The sequence below is a fragment of the Pleurodeles waltl genome, chromosome 5 (assembly GCF_031143425.1).
Source record: "Pleurodeles waltl isolate 20211129_DDA chromosome 5, aPleWal1.hap1.20221129, whole genome shotgun sequence".
NCBI classification, from domain to species: domain Eukaryota; kingdom Metazoa; phylum Chordata; class Amphibia; order Caudata; family Salamandridae; genus Pleurodeles; species Pleurodeles waltl.
Window position 1 is genome coordinate 1712980919 of NC_090444.1, and position 15748 is coordinate 1712996666.

A 15748-nucleotide genomic window follows, 5' to 3' on the forward strand; every position below is an offset into this window, starting at 1 on the left:
TTTCGCACACCAACAGGCGGCCTTCAGAGCAGGTCGAACAAACATATTTTGTAAGTAATGCACCCGCCCAGCAGCAGCTCTACTTTTCCATTTGTTCACTCAGTGCATTTGCAAATGCTTTTTTTTGTTTTTTACTGTAACTCTGTGTTCTTGAATTTGTTTTCTGATCGCTTTCCTGATCTTGATATTTCTCCCAAAGCACAGGGGTGAGTCGTTAACCTGTTTAGTCACATTACTGTCCTCTAAGAAGATGTATGTATGTTTTTTATTTATGATTTTATGTAAGTTGCATTATGTGGCATTGAATGCGGCTGAAAAACTTTGGGCCAGAAGTACAAACCATTTTATCTGTCGAAACAGCCCAACCGGTAAAATGTAGTTTGCCATGTATAAAAGGCAAAATGGGACTCAGTATCTTGTTACCGAATCAGGCAAGCTGTATTTTGCCACGTACAAAAGGCAAAATGCAAACTCGATAATTTGTTACTGAATTGCATTGTGCTCTTGCAATTCGGTATTAAGAAAAGGTGTGTTTAGGGCGTCCCTTCCTCATACTGAATCGCACTGATATTGTAGAAATGTTTTGCAACCGTGTATGCGGTCGCAAAACATTCTCATGTACCACCAACTTCAAGTCGGTGGTAACCCATTCACAAACGGGAAGAGGTCCCCAAGGGCCACTGGCTACTCTTCAAAAATTAAAGGAAAACCTTTCATTTTCTGTTTTTAAACCCATCTGGTTTTCCTTAAAGGAAAATCGGCTGCCTTTTTTTAAAAGAAACAATTGCTTTACTAAAAAACATTCACAGACATAGTGGTCTGCTGTCCCAAACAGGCCACCATCCCTGTGAGTGTGGCCATTCCCAATGGAGTCGCAAATTGTTACCTACCTCATGAATAATAATGTGGTAGGTAATTTGCAACCCTATTGGGAATCGCAAACAGTGTGCTTGATACTGTTGTACATTTTTGTTTGCGACTCTAAAACAGATCACAAATTGCAAGTCGCAAAAGGAAATGTCATACTTTTAGCCCCAAATTTCAATGCAAACGTCACTGCCAAGGTGCACAGGCACAAGTGTCACCAAAATAATCCTGGATAATGGTATGCACTTGCACTGGCACTAGTGCAAAATTTGCAATCTATTAGTAATGCAACTGGTATTCAAAAGGAAGAAAGTTATGAATAATGTCAAACGGTGAACATAAATGACATTTAAGACAAACAATATATATTAGGAAAACCACACAGAAAGCTTTAATTTACATTCATGTGATAACTATTGTCTATCCTACACTATAAAGTCTTAACTTTATCAGCCACAGAACGCCTAATATTATAATACCATTACTTTGCTTGGTAAAATGACACTCCCATCTTCACATGAAACAGTGGTAAATACTGCCATACCTGAAAGATTCAAAATATGTAACTGCGGTCTGGTGTATATGTGAACCTAAAGGGGCATGTATAATGTTTTCAAAACTTCAATTTGAACTCAGAGGTGTGATTTACGGCCTATGTTTAATTGCTCGAACTATGGAAACTACTGCACCATGTCTTCCACTTTACACCACAACACTTTCCATTGAAATCAAATATTACATTCACAAAGTGGCTTAAGGCTGGACAATATATACTTCCTCGAAGCGTAAGTATGAAAGAGTAACTCCTCGTGCATTGCAGGACAGTTAGTAGTGATCTATATTCAAGCACACCATATAGTGTATGATTTTACCACTTGTCAACATGTAAACGGTCAAGAGGTTTTTAATTTACACCAGAATTACCTCATGTTTATTTTAAGCAATAAAAACATGGTTGTGAATGTAGGTTTCAACATTTTACGCAAAGTTACAAAGATGCAGCATTTGCCATTGGTTGCTATAAGTTCATTAAAGTCTTTTTCTTTGCAAAGATTATGGAAAAGCAGTTACTGTCAAAATGTTTACCCTATTGCAATTTTACAGATACATTACGTCAAATGTCCTGTGACATTATTGACAAGACTAAAAAGTGTGGTTGATCTGACAATGAAAGTGACACTACTGGCTGTCCTAATTGTAATATGTTGGAGTGGCGGAAGAGCTGGTGCCTGATAATAAAGCTTTGCAGTTGGGACCTTTCAGACTAATGGCACTGGTGGGAGGCACTGGATAGGCATTTTGTTTGCAAACTCCCCTTGAACATGTTACCACATTCATACCTCAATCACTTCTCTTGTTTCATTGTTTAAAAAATTCATAGTACAAATGGAATAATATTGCAGATCTTCTTTATTTGACAAAACCAATATTCTACTTGAGTCAAAATGTGTTTCATCAGATTAATGACTTTCTCAGGGCTAACAGTTTTCCAAAGATGTTGCATCAGAAGATTCACAGTGAAGATGAGCTATTAACAATAGTGTAATAACTCAAATTAAATCCATAGTCAAAGAATCTGAGTAAGCTCAAGTATCTGAGTCATCTGTTTGTACACACTGCATTAGAATATTAGTGATAAGATGAGTACAGCTATAAAGCCTTCAATAGTTACAGTAGCAATCTCAGTGCCTCCCGTAGCATTGTGTTCATTTGAGTTACGATACTACTGCTAAGAGACCATCTTTATAGTGATTATTCTGATTTGACATCTTTGTAAGTCTTCAAACTGACAGATCTCATTTTGGATAGAACATAATATTGAGATTGTCAAATAAAGAAGATCTGTGACAAATATATATTTTGGACTTTGAATCTTTGAATCAAGAGGAGTGATCAGGGGATGAGTGTTGTAATATGGACCTCTTCCTTTAGATCAGTAACTTGTTGAACACTTTTACCCTCTTGGAACACCAGAGCATAAACGAAAGGAGCATAAACCTTTTCTCGAACATCTCAGGAATGAGTACACCTGCACATACTTAGCCACTACTTTTAAGGATAAACTCCTTCTCAGTGGTATGCAAGGGTTGTTGGCATAATTTATGCCAGTAGTTTATTATCTTTTTCCACTTTACTTGTCAAATATGGTTCTGTCACAATGATGGACCTAGTTCCATTTTGGTACCCTAGTGAGTTTGAAGGGAACAATTCTATCTCAGTTGGAGGTTGGCTGTGCCTAGAGGATGCAAAAGAAAGATATGCTTTTTGACTTGCCAGCCTTCGGTTTTGTTTGGCAATGATACACTGGTGACCTAGGAATGGATTATACCCCAGCAGGCCTGCAGGTGTTTTGAAGTCTGCACTTGCAAACTGTAGATGGTGCATCATGTCATCTAGCAACCAGACCACATGAAAACAGCGACCCAGAAATTGATAGTGGAAGAAGGTTGGTTACAGGAGAGAAGTCTGTGCAGAGCTAAGGAAAAGAGGTCCGGCCCTAAACGTCTGTGAAAGCATGTGGAGGATGCATAGGATATAGTTGGCAGTGTAACCCCTTATGACTGTGCATACTATGACTCTGTATGCACCTGTGCAGTGGGATGACACCTGTGATGTCAGAAGAGACTTAAGTGAAGACACATCAGAAGGCCTATGTTAGTACAGCATGTCTGAATATATCCAGTGTGCATCAGTGCATTACATCTCTAAGAATGACCGATAGCTGTATTGCTGCTATGCTATAATGAAAAGACACATTCTCAAGCACTGAGAGGAGGACCATGCAGCCTGGAAAAAGAGTTGGGCACAATTTGCCCAAAAGGGTGCCTGGGAGCAATGTAAATTCTACTTGTTTGTCTTTGTACCTAAGGACCTTTGAGATAGAGAGAGATGGAAGAAAGTAGCAGGCACACAGTGGTAAATGCTTAATAAGCTCATGAGAAAAAAAAATAGAGATTAGCCTACACTGCATTAGCCGGTGACAGGCACACCGTTCTTTGAATTAAAGATCACTAAATGCACTGTATGGTCTCCGGGGAAAGGCCTACCATCAAGCTTCACAGTTTGGTTCTACAGTGGCAGTTACTTTGAGTAGTGGACATACAGGATCAACTCTAACAGAGGCCATAAAGATATTGCTTCAAATATTAGTTTTGATGATAAGGATTGTCAATGCTGTTTATTTAGTTTTCTGAATATAGCTGTTGTGCGTTAGATATAGTACGTGAGATGCAGAATGTCATACCGCCAGCTTTTTTTTTAATCAACCAGGAGCATTACCTACCCAGATGTGTAAACTGAGCAGTATGTACTTGGACTATTCCAGAGTTTGTGGAGCTAACCTGGGCATGGAAAGGAAATTGTCATTGTTAATACCTTGCCTGCAGCAGATGGGTCAGGAAATTATGGCCAAGCTTTCTAAAAAAGAAGCACAAAAATTTAATGGATTAGATGTTTTTCTAAAAATTAGACATAGTTTTTGCCACAGTCCTGGAAAGACTCTACTTTGGAAAAATGGCACAAGCAATGGTGAGCGAATATTTGACAGTGCTCACAAAGTTGTCTGGTAAGTGTAAATTTGATCAATTGACCAGTGAAAATATTAGAGTCCAATTTGTTCCTAACTGAAACTGTGAGAAAATTTGAAAGGGACTTTAGTTGACTGATGAGCCTCAACTGAGGGAGGTGACCACAAATGCTAAAAGTGTTGAGCATATGCATATATGGGTTCAAACAGTCAAATGTGACAGCGCGGAGGCTGATAATATGTCCACTAAAGAAGTGTCAGGGTAGGATAAAAAAAAAGAAGATGAATGTCAAGGACAGGAATAATAAAAACTAGGGTCAGTGCTCGGGACATGGTATTTTAGGTAATAAGGCTATTGATAAGGCATGCCCTGCAATCAAGGCTTTGGGCAAAAAATGCAGCAAAGGAGGTTATTTTGTGAAGTGCTGCAAGAGTGGCTAAGGAGTTTTGCCCAAGAATGTGATGAAGGAAGTGTGTGATGAGGTGGTCCTGCAATTGGCACACAAGAATGACAACCATCCATCAACAGTGTATGAGATTGTGGAAAAGGATATAACCAGGATATCAGAATTTTGCTTATGGATAACAATAATCTTAGAAGAGAAGTATGACAAATATTTTAGGAACAAATTCTAGTTGTGTAGAATGGAGATATGTTCAGGAATTTTTGGTGGTTAGGCAATTAATAGATTTAGGTATTTTGAAGAAACATTGACATTTTGTAGCAGGATTGTTGCAGGCAAGGTGTATTTCTCTGTCAGAGAGGATTGTATCATCAGTTGGCAACACCAAAAGGAACTATGTATTTACTTGGATCCCAATGAGGAGCCTCTGGTACAAGCACAGTAGAAAAGTGAAATATATGTTTGGAGGGAGAGATTAGTTTTCAAGATTTTGAAAGCACTTTCCCCTATTTGTTTAGTAAAAATTTGAGTTGCTTGAGGAACTACGTGTTCTGCATATGACTCAATGAGGAAGAAAAGCCATTGGCCTGTAAATTGGGGAAGTTAGCATTTGGGTTACTTGATGCAGAGAAAACAATTTTAAAATATTGTATGGTGTCTGGTTCATAATGCCGATTGAGGAGTAGTTAGCACTGATCGTAGTGGCCAATCTAGTGAGATTAGGTTCTGTGACGACCTGCATGCAGTGAATAGACAAGTAGTTGTTGACAAATGTTCCTTATCTGAAAATCATAAAGTTGTAGGTACTCAGAGGGACTATGTATTTTACAGCTCTGGACCTAGCCTCCTCTTATCATCAAGTCATGCTAAATTAAGAGAAAATGACTTGATGTTTTTCTTAAAACACATGGAGGCTTTCCAGTTTGTCCATGCCTTTCAGAAGGGTTTTAATGCATTAGGATTTCGAAGAGCAATATTATCTATATAAGGGGATCTGAAGGGAGTGAGGTACTATCTAAATAAAGTTTTGATTTTTTTGTGGTACATGGGAGGGACATAGTGCCTAAGTCATACGGGTAGTCAAAAAATTTGATAATCATAAGAGTTTGACTCTTTAATTGCAAGGAAAAAATGACTACTTAGGCCACAAAGCCAGTATCTCTGGGATTAAGCCTTAGAAAGAGTTAGTGAAGACGATCCAAAAGATTGATGTGCCCAAGAACAAGGAGTAGCTTCTCTAATCTTTTAGGAATTATTGATTTGTGTAGTAGGTTTAACAAAACTTCCAGAAAAGACTGACGCTATGTTTGCTTTCCTCTGTAAGAATGTGGACTGCGGAGTGGATTTCCAGGTTAGACGATTGGCTCATCAAAGCCAATACCATCCAACAATGCCAGAAGCATTCTCAGTATACAATAAATCTTCTACACCCTTTGGGATTTACAGTCAACTTTCTCAAATCCCATCTCCAACCCTCACAGAGCACTCTCACTACAGATGCATCACAGATAGGCTGTGGAGCTCACCTCAACACCCTTACAATACAAGGCAGGTGGAATCCCATTCAACAAACTTATCACATAAACAACTTGGGGTAACTAGCAGTCTTTCTAGCGCTCAAAGCATTTCTGCCACAACTCTCCCACAAGTGGTTCTAGTCCGTACAGACAACTTGACAACAATGTATTATACTGTCTATTGTATTTTTAAATGTGCTTAACGGAAGTTTTTTATGAGAATCGACTGCTAGGAGATGATGTTCTTGCTAATGTAACAATTTATGTGTAATGTGTGCGAGACTGACTTTCCCAGGACAAGAACAATGGAGATACTGACTAGAGTGGAAGCTGCAACAATATTGTTACCTGACAAGTCGGTGACTGTAGGAGGCTGGCCTGGCTTATCGTGGGTACCTTGTGGTAATTACACCTTTTGCCAGGTCCAGTTATCCCTTATTAGTAGAATAGAGGTGTTTCTAGCAGCTTAGGCTGTTAGAGGTAGCTATGGCAAAGCAGCTTAGGCTGAATTAGGAGACATGCAAAGCTCCTACCATACCACTTACATCATATAGCACAATATCATAAGAAAACACAATACTCAGAGTTACTAAAAATAAAGGTACTTTATTTTAGTGGCAATATGCCAAAAGTATCTCAGAGGATACCCTCACTTAGGAGGTAAGTAATATACACAAATTATATGTACACAAACCCAAAACAGGTAAGTAACAGTGAGAAAAGTAGTGCAAACAATGTAGAATCACAATAGGATGCAATAGGTAGACATAGGCCTAGGGGCAACACAAAACATATACTCCAAAAGTGGAATGCGAATCACGAATGGACCCCAGGCCTATGGGAGCTTGTAGAGGGTCGCTGGGACTGTGAGAAAACAGTAAGGATGTCCAAAATACCCCACCCCAAGACCCTGAAAAGTAGGAGTAAAGTTCCTCTACTACCCCAGAAAGACAGTATAGTCATGATAGGGTATTCTGCAAGAACCACAACTGCTAACAAAGCACTGAAAATGGATTCCTGGACCTGAGGACCTGTAAAGGAAGGGGACCAAGTCCAAGAGTCACGCAAGTGTCCAGGGGGGGCAGGAGCCCACTAAACCCCGGATGAAGGTGCAAAAGGGCTGCCTCTGGGTGGAAGAAGCTGAAGATTCTGAAACAACGGATGGTGCCAGGAACTTCCCATTTGGTGAGAAAATGTCCCACGGGGTGCTGGAGGATGCAGAAGTGTTTCCACGCAGAAATACCACAAACAAGCCTTGCTAGCTGCAAGAGTCGCAGTTGAGGATTTTGGGTGCTGCTGGAGCCCAGGAAGGACCAGGATTTCGCCCCATGAATTCTGATTGGCACACTGGAACACCCTTATAATTCCCTAGTATATGGTACCTAGGTACCCAGGGTATTGGGGTTCCAGGAGGGTCCCTATGGGCTGCAGCATTTCTTTTGTCTCTCATAGGGAGCTCAGACAATTTTTACACAGGACTGCCACTGCAGCCTGAGTGAAATAATGTCCACGTTATTTCACAGCCATTTTACACTGCACTTAAGTAACTTATAAGTCACCTATATGTCTAACCCTCACTTAGTGAAGGTTAGGTGCAAAGTTAATTAGTGTGTGGGCACCCTGGCACTAGCCAAGGTGCCCCCACATTGTTCAGGGCAAAATCCCCGGACTTTGTAAGTGCGGGGACACCATTATACGCATGCACTACATATGGGTCAATACCTATATGTAGCTTCACAATGGTAACTCCGAACATGGACATGTAACATGTCTAGGATCATGGAATTGTCACCCCAATAACATTCTGGTATTGAGGTGACAATTCCATGCATCCCCGGGTCTCCAGCATAGAGCCTGGGTACTGCCAAACTAACTTTTTGGGGTCTCCACGGCAGCTACTGCTGCTGCCAACCCCTCAGACAGGTTTCTGCCCCCCTGGGGCCTGGGCAGCCCAGTCCCAGGAAGGCAGAACAAAGGATTTTCTCTGAGAGAGGGTGTTACACACCCTCCCTTTGGAAATATGTGTGAAGGGCCTGGGAGCAGTGGCCTCTCCTGGCCTCTGGAAATGCTTTGAATGGCACAGATGGTGCTCTCCTTGCATGAGCCAGTCTACAACGGCTCGAGGATCCCCCCAGCCCTGACGCGAAACTGGACAAAGGAAAGTGGAGGTACCACTCCCCTGACCAGAACCTCCTAGGAGAGGTGCCCAGAGCTCCTCCAGTGTGTCCCAGATCTCTGCCATCTTGGATGCAGAGGTGTGAGGGAACAATGGACAGCTCTGAGTGGCCAGTGCCAGCAGGTGACATCAGAGACCCCTCCTGATAGGTGCGTACCTTTCTCTGTAGCCAATCCTCCTCTGTGGGATATTTAGGGTCTCTCCTGTGGGCATCTCACCAGATAAATGAACGCCAGAGCTCACCAGAGTTCCTCTGCACTTCCCTCTTTGACTTCTGCCAAGGATCGACCGCTGACTGCTCCAGGACGCCTGCATAACCGCAACAAAGTAGCAAGAAGACTACCAGCAACATTGTAGCGCCTCATCCTGACGGCTTTCTTGACTGTTTCCCGGTGGTGCATGCTCTGAGGGCTGTCTGCCTTCACCCTGCACTGGAAGCCAAGAAGAAATCTCCCATGGGTCGACGGAATCTTCCCCCTGCCAACTCAGGCACCAAACTTCTGCATCAACAGTCCACTGGGTCCCCTCTCATCCTGTCGAGCGTGTTCCCTGGAACACAGGAGCTGGTCCACGTGTCTTTGACAGTCTAGTAGCCCTTCTGTCCAAATTTGGTGGGGGTACGTCCTTGCCTCCCCACGCCAGACAGTAAACCTGTGTACTGCGTGAACTGCAGCTGCTCGGGCATCTGTGCACATTTGCAAGACTTCCTTTGTGCAGAGCGTAGCCCAGGTTACCAGCACCCCATCCGGCATTGCCCAACTTGCTGAGTTGGACTCCAATGTCGTGGGACTCTCCTTTGTTGCTCTGAGTCAACCGTCATTCTCAGATCTTCTAAGTGCCTGCTCAGGGGCTTCTGCGGGTGCTGCCTGCTTCTGCATGGGCTCTCTGTGTTGCTGACTGCCCCCTATGTCGCCTCCTCCAAGGGGCAACCTCCTGGTCCTTCCTGGGCCCTAGCAGCACCCAAAATCCTCATATGCGACTCTTGCAGCTAGCAAGGCTTGTTTGCAGTCTTTCTGTGTGGAAACAACTCTGCGTCCTCCAGCACGCCGTGGAACACCTTCTGACCAAAGGAGAAGTTTGTGGCTCCTTCCGTTGTTTCAGAATCTTTGGCTTCTTCCACCCGGAGGCAGCCCTCCAGCACGCCATGGAACATCTTCTGACCAAAGGAGAAGTTCGTGGCTCCTTCCGTTGTTTCAGAATCTTTGGCTTCTTCCACCCGAAGGCAGCTCTTTTGCACCTTCATCCGGGGTTTAGTGGGCTCCTGCCCCCCCTGGACCTCTGAGTTACACCCTCTCCCTTTTGAAATAGGTGTAACAGGCTGGGGAGGGGTAGCCTCCCCCAGCCTCTGGAAATGCTTTGAAGGGCACAGATGGTGCCCTCCTTGCATAAGCCAGTCTACACCGGTTCAGGGACCCCCAGTACCTGCTCTGGCGCGAAACTGGACAAAGGAAATGGGAGTGACCACTCCCCTGTCCATCACCTCCCCAGGGGTGGTGCCCAGATCTCCTCCAGGGTGTCCCAGACTTCAGCCAGCTTGTTTTTCAAGGTACGGGGACACTCTGGAGGCCTCTGAGTGGACAGTGTCAGTAGGTGACATCAGAGAGCCCTCCTGATAGGTCCTTACCTGATAAGATAGCCAATCCCCTTCTCAGGGCTATTTAGGGTCTCTCCTGTGGGTTCTCTTCAGATTCTACTACCAAGTTTCAAGCAGGAATCCTCTGCAACTACTACTTCATTCTCTGACCTCGGATCAACCACAGCCTGCTCCAGGAACTGCTGTAACAGCAACAAAGTTTCTTCTGCAACTTTAGCTCCAGCCAGCAACTGAAACAGTTTCCACGGTGTGCACGCTCTGAGGACTCCCAGTCTTCACCCTGCACCAGAAGGACTGAAGAAATCTCCTGTGGGGTGACGCAGTCACTCCCCTGCTTATGCAGGCACCTTCTAAGTCGATGACCGGTTATCTTGGACTCCTCTCACAGCGATGAGCGTGCTCCTTGGAACACAGAGGGTAGACCTTATCGACACAGACTATCCTGAGGTCCTGCTGTCGCAATTTGGAGGAGGTAAGACCTTTCCTTCCCCCAGAATGACAGTACCCCTGTGCACCGCGTCTTCTTCACCTCCTGAGGTGTATGTGCACTATTTGCAAAATTCCTTCATGCACAGCCTGGTCCAGTTCCCCAGAACTCTATCCTGCGACGCTCAACATGCTGAGTTGTTCTCCGGCGGCGCGGGACCTTCCTGTGTAGTGCTGCACCAACCACATTTTGCACCTCCTTTGTCCCCGTGTTCTGGGACTCCCGTGGGTGCTATCTGGTGCTCCGAGGACTCTCTGAAGTTCTGAGAGCCCCCTCTTCCTCCTCACACAGAGTTGAGGCCCCTAGGTCTCCCCTGGGTCCAGATAGCACCTAGTTGATGCAAAACGTGACTTTGCCGCAACCAAGGCTTGTTGGAGGAATCTAGCGGAAAAAATTGACTGCATCCAACGTCACAACATGGGACATCCTTTGCATCATGCAGGAACCCGCTGGCATCTTCCTAGGGTGCATTTCTGAAGACTTCGTACAACCGGGGACTCTTTTGCGCCCTCTTTTGGGTTGGCAGGGGCTCCTGTCCTTCCTGGAACTTTTTTCGACTTCTGGACTTGGTCTCCTTCCTTTGCAGGTCTTCAGGTCCAAGAATCCACCATTTGTTGTTTTCAGACTTGGTTGGGTCTTGCAACAACTCTAATCACGAGGTGTAGTGTGTCCTAAGGAAACTTGCAGTACTTTGCTTCTGCTTTTCTGGGCTCTGGGGTGGGGTAATTTACTTACCTTTACTGTATTCTTACTCTCCCAGCGATTCTGCATACACTACGCTTCTCCAGGGGGTAATTTGTGATTCGCATTCCAATTTCTTAGTATATGGTTTGTGTTGCCCCTACACCTATTGTCTCCCATTGCATTCTATAGCATTTTCTATTGTTTGCACTACCCTATTTCTAATTACTTACCTTATGTTGGTGTCTAGTGTATATATTGTGTAAGATACTTACTTCCAGAAGGAGTATTGCCTCTAAGATATTTTTGGTACTGTGTCACTCAAATAAACTACCTTTATTTTTGGTAACACTGAGTATTGTCTTTACTTGTGTATAAGTACTATGTAACTATAAATAGGATTGAATGAGCTTTGCATGTCTCCTAGTTCAGCCTAAGCTGCTCTGCAATAGCTACTTCTAGCAGCCTAAGCCGCTAGAACACTGCCACTTTACTAATAAGGGATAACTGGACCTGGTATAAGGTGTAAGTACCCAAGGTACCCACTACAAACCAGGCCAGCCTCCTACACTGTCCCCAGCAGATAACCATCCCACACTGTGAGTTACGCTGTTGTACATTTGGTGTTGCGACTTTAAATTTGTGATTCACAAATGAGTCACAAATTGTGAGACGCAAAACTCACGGTAGTACATTTGGCCCCAAGTCACAGGGTCAGCGAATGGCATAGATAACATTAGGTTTGACAGTTACTGAGCTCTTTCAAGGGGTACACCTTAGCTCATTAGTATTTATGGTCAGGGATCAAACAGTGCAATTCTGACATTTGTAGTGTCACACTATTGCAGTTAAACCCCAGGAGATAGTGATGGATTGATTGGTGTTGGTCCAAGATGCCCAAGTCCCAAGTATCAAGTTATTTTGTTAGGCATAATGCCATTTTGATCCTCGTGGACTACAAAATGCACTACCTTAGGGAGATAGGTGGTCATGATCTTGGCAAGGATTTAAAATTTTATATTTAAGTCATAAGGAGGCAGAAAGCACACTCCATTTTGTTTTACATTTTTTGTCCTCATTGTGCAGTAGGTAGCAAAGATTCTGATGAGGGATGCTAGAGACTGCAATCTCTCTTCTTTTATATCTTCAAACTGAGCAAGTCATTTTCTAAAAGTTGCTACCTTGTTGTGGTGGCCCTGGTTCTCATATGTTAATCATCAGGCAACTCCTCAGTATTTTTAGTCCGTCATTGTCATTTCTTCCACAACCTGTAAAGTGGCTCCCACATCTCCATCTTTTTCAGATAAAGAGTGTTGAAATCAAGCTTATTAACCTGCAGGACAGAAAATCCCCATTCAATGAAGCCTGGGGGAAAGAGAATATCCACTTCATGCAATTCTCCTTTCTTGCCAGTAGAGTTAACACAAAAAGAAGTGATGTCTGTACCTTAAGAAATTTAGTGAAAGCCCCTTTACCCTCTAAGACACCAAACATCACCAGTGCCATGCTTACCATTATTTTTCTACCAAATCTCAAATTAGACCTTACACACTGTGAGAAAGTAGCCTCTTTCTAGTATGGTTACCCCCACTTTTGGCCTGTTTGTGAGTGTGTGTGTCAGTGTGCTTTTACTGTGTCACTGGGATCCTGCTAGCCAGGACCCCAGTGCTCATAGATAAACACCTATAGGTCAGTGTGTTTTGCCTGTCTCCCTGGGATCCTGCTAGCCAGGACCCAGGTGCTCATAGTTTATGGCCTAATGTGTGTGTTGTCAGTAGTGCTTGACTGTGTCACTGAGGCTCTGCTAACCAGAACCTCAGTGCTTATGCTATCTCTGCTTTTAAGTTTGTCACTATAGGCTAGTGGCTTCATTTACCAATTTCAATTGGCACATTGGACCAACACCCCCTTATAAGTCCCTAGTATATGGTACCTAGGTACCCAGGGCATTGGGGTTCCAGGAAATCCTTATGGGCTGAAGCATTTCTTTTGCCACCCATAAGGAGCTCAGACAAACCCTTCCACAGGCCTGCCATGGCAGCCTGCGTGAAATAGTGCACATACTATTTCACAGACATTTTCACTGCACTTAAGTAACTTATAAAGTCACCTATATGTCTAACCTTCATTTACTGAGGGTTAGGTGCAATGTTACTAAGTGTGAGGGCACCCTTGCACTAGCAAAGGTGCCCCCACATAGTTCAGGGCCAATTCCCGGGACTTTGTGAGTGCCAGGACTCCATTACATGTGTGCACTACCTGTAGGTCAATACATATATGTAGCTTCAAAATGGTAACTCCGAATATGGCCATGTACGGTTTCAAAGATCGTGGAATTGTCCCCCCATTCCAAATCTGGTATTGGGGGGCTAATTCCATGCATCCTGGGGGTTCAACCATGGACCCCTAGTACTGCCAAACCAGCTCTCTTAGGCTTGCAATGCAGCTACAGCTGCTGCCACTTCACAGACAGGGTTCTGCCCTCCTGGGGTCCGAGCAGCTCATACCTGATAAGGTAGCCAATCACCCTCTCAGGGCTATTTAGGGTCTCTCCTGTTGGTTTCATTTCAGATTCTACTTGCAAGTTTCCAGCAGGAACCCTCTGCAACTACTACTTCATCCTCTGACCTCTGATCAACTGCAGACTTCTCCAGGAACCACTGTAACAGCATCAAAGTATTCAGAAGGGCTACTTTTCCTCTGCAACTTCAGCTCCAGCAAGCAACTGCAACAGTTTCCACAGTGTACATGCAGTGGGGCCTCCCTGTCTTCACCCTACACCAGAAGGACCGAAGAAATCTCCTCTGGAGTGACTGAGTCACTTCCCTGCTTTTGCAGGCACCTTCTAAGTCAATGAGCGGTTCTCTTGGACTCCTCTCCTGGCAACACAGGTGGTGGACCCCTTCAACACAGACTGTCCTGAGGTCCTGCTGTCCCAATTGGGAGGAGGTAAGACTTTGCCTTCCCCGAGTATGGCAGTACCCCTGTGCACTGCGTCTTCTTCACCTCCTGAGGCCTCTGTGCACTATTTGTAAAATTCCTTCTTGCACAGCCTGGCCCAGGTCCCCAGCATTCTATCCTGTGACGCTCAACTCACTGAGTTGACCTCCAGCGGCGTGGGACCTTCCTTTGTAGTACTTCACCAACCACAATTTGCACCTCCTTTGTCCCCATGTCCTGGGACTCCTGTGGGTGCTATCTGGTGTTCTGAGGGCTCTCTAAAGTGCTGAGAGCCCCCTCTTCCTCCTCACACTGAGTTGAGGCCCCCAGGTTCTTCCTGGGTCCAGATAGCGCCATTTTGACATAAAACAGGACTTTGCCTGAACCAAGGCTTGTTGGATGAATCCAGTGCCAAAACTCACCTGCATCCAACATCTCTTTGTGGGACATCCATTGCATCATGCAGGAACCCGCTGATATCTTCCTAGGGTGCATTTCTGCTGTCTTCATCCAACTAGGGACTCTTCTTTTGCACCATCTTCTGGGTTGGCAGGGGTTCCTGTCCTTCCTGGAACTTCTTCTGACTTCTGGACTTAGTCTCCTTCCTTTGCAGGGCTTCTGGTCCAGGAATCCACCATTTGTTGTTTGCAGTCTTGCTTGGTTCTTGCAATAACTCTAATCACAACTTGTAGTGTGTCCTAAGGAAACTTGCAGTACTTTACTCCTACTTTTCTGGGCTCTGGGGTGGGGTATTTTACTTACCTTTGCTGTATTCTTACTCCCCCAGCGATTCTCTACACACTACACTTGTCTAGGGGGGAATTCATGATTCGCATTCCACTTTCTTAGTATATGGTTTGTTTTGCCCCTAGACCTATTTTCTCCCATTGCATTCTATAGCATTTCCTATTGTTTGCACTATCCTATGTCTAATACTTACCTTATTTTGGTGTCTAGTGTATATATTGTGTATAATACTTACCTCCAGAAGGGGTATTGCCTCTAAGATATTTTTGGTACTGTGTCACCCAAATAAACTACCTTTATTTTTGGTAACACTGAGCATTGTCTTTACTTGTGTATAAGTACTGTGTAACTATAAGTGGTATTGCAGGAGCTTTGCATGTCTCCTAGTTCAGCCTAAGCTGCTCTGCTATGGCTACCTCTATCAGCCTTAGATGCTAGAACACTACTACATTTCATTAATAAGGAATAACTGGACCTGGTGTAAGGTATAAGTACCCAAGGTACCCACTACAAACCAGGCCAGCCTCCTACACACACTTCTCACTAGAAAAGCTGAATGGCAGGACACTGCATGAACATGTGCGTGTCATTAGCCATCTTGACACCACATTTGAGACAGGACTCAACTACTTGATTCCACAAATGTGCCAGCTTTTTGGGGTCCCAAAGGCTCTGTGTAGTGTAAAGAGATGAATTTTCCTGAGAGATGCAGACTTCACTGAATCACATAGTGTAGACATAGATACTTGACAAAAGTGTGTTAACTCCAACGTGGGCAGTTCCCTTCTCCAGGTCTTCTCTGGCAGGGT

The 15748-nt window shown here is 44.2% G+C and overlaps 1 protein-coding gene across 1 annotated transcript in view; it reads left to right on the forward strand.

The window, feature by feature from the left end:
• LOC138296694 (adhesion G protein-coupled receptor F5-like) overlaps window positions 1–15748 on the forward strand; it is a 1174222-nt gene that overhangs the window by 485238 nt on the left and 673236 nt on the right. The window lies entirely within an intron of this gene.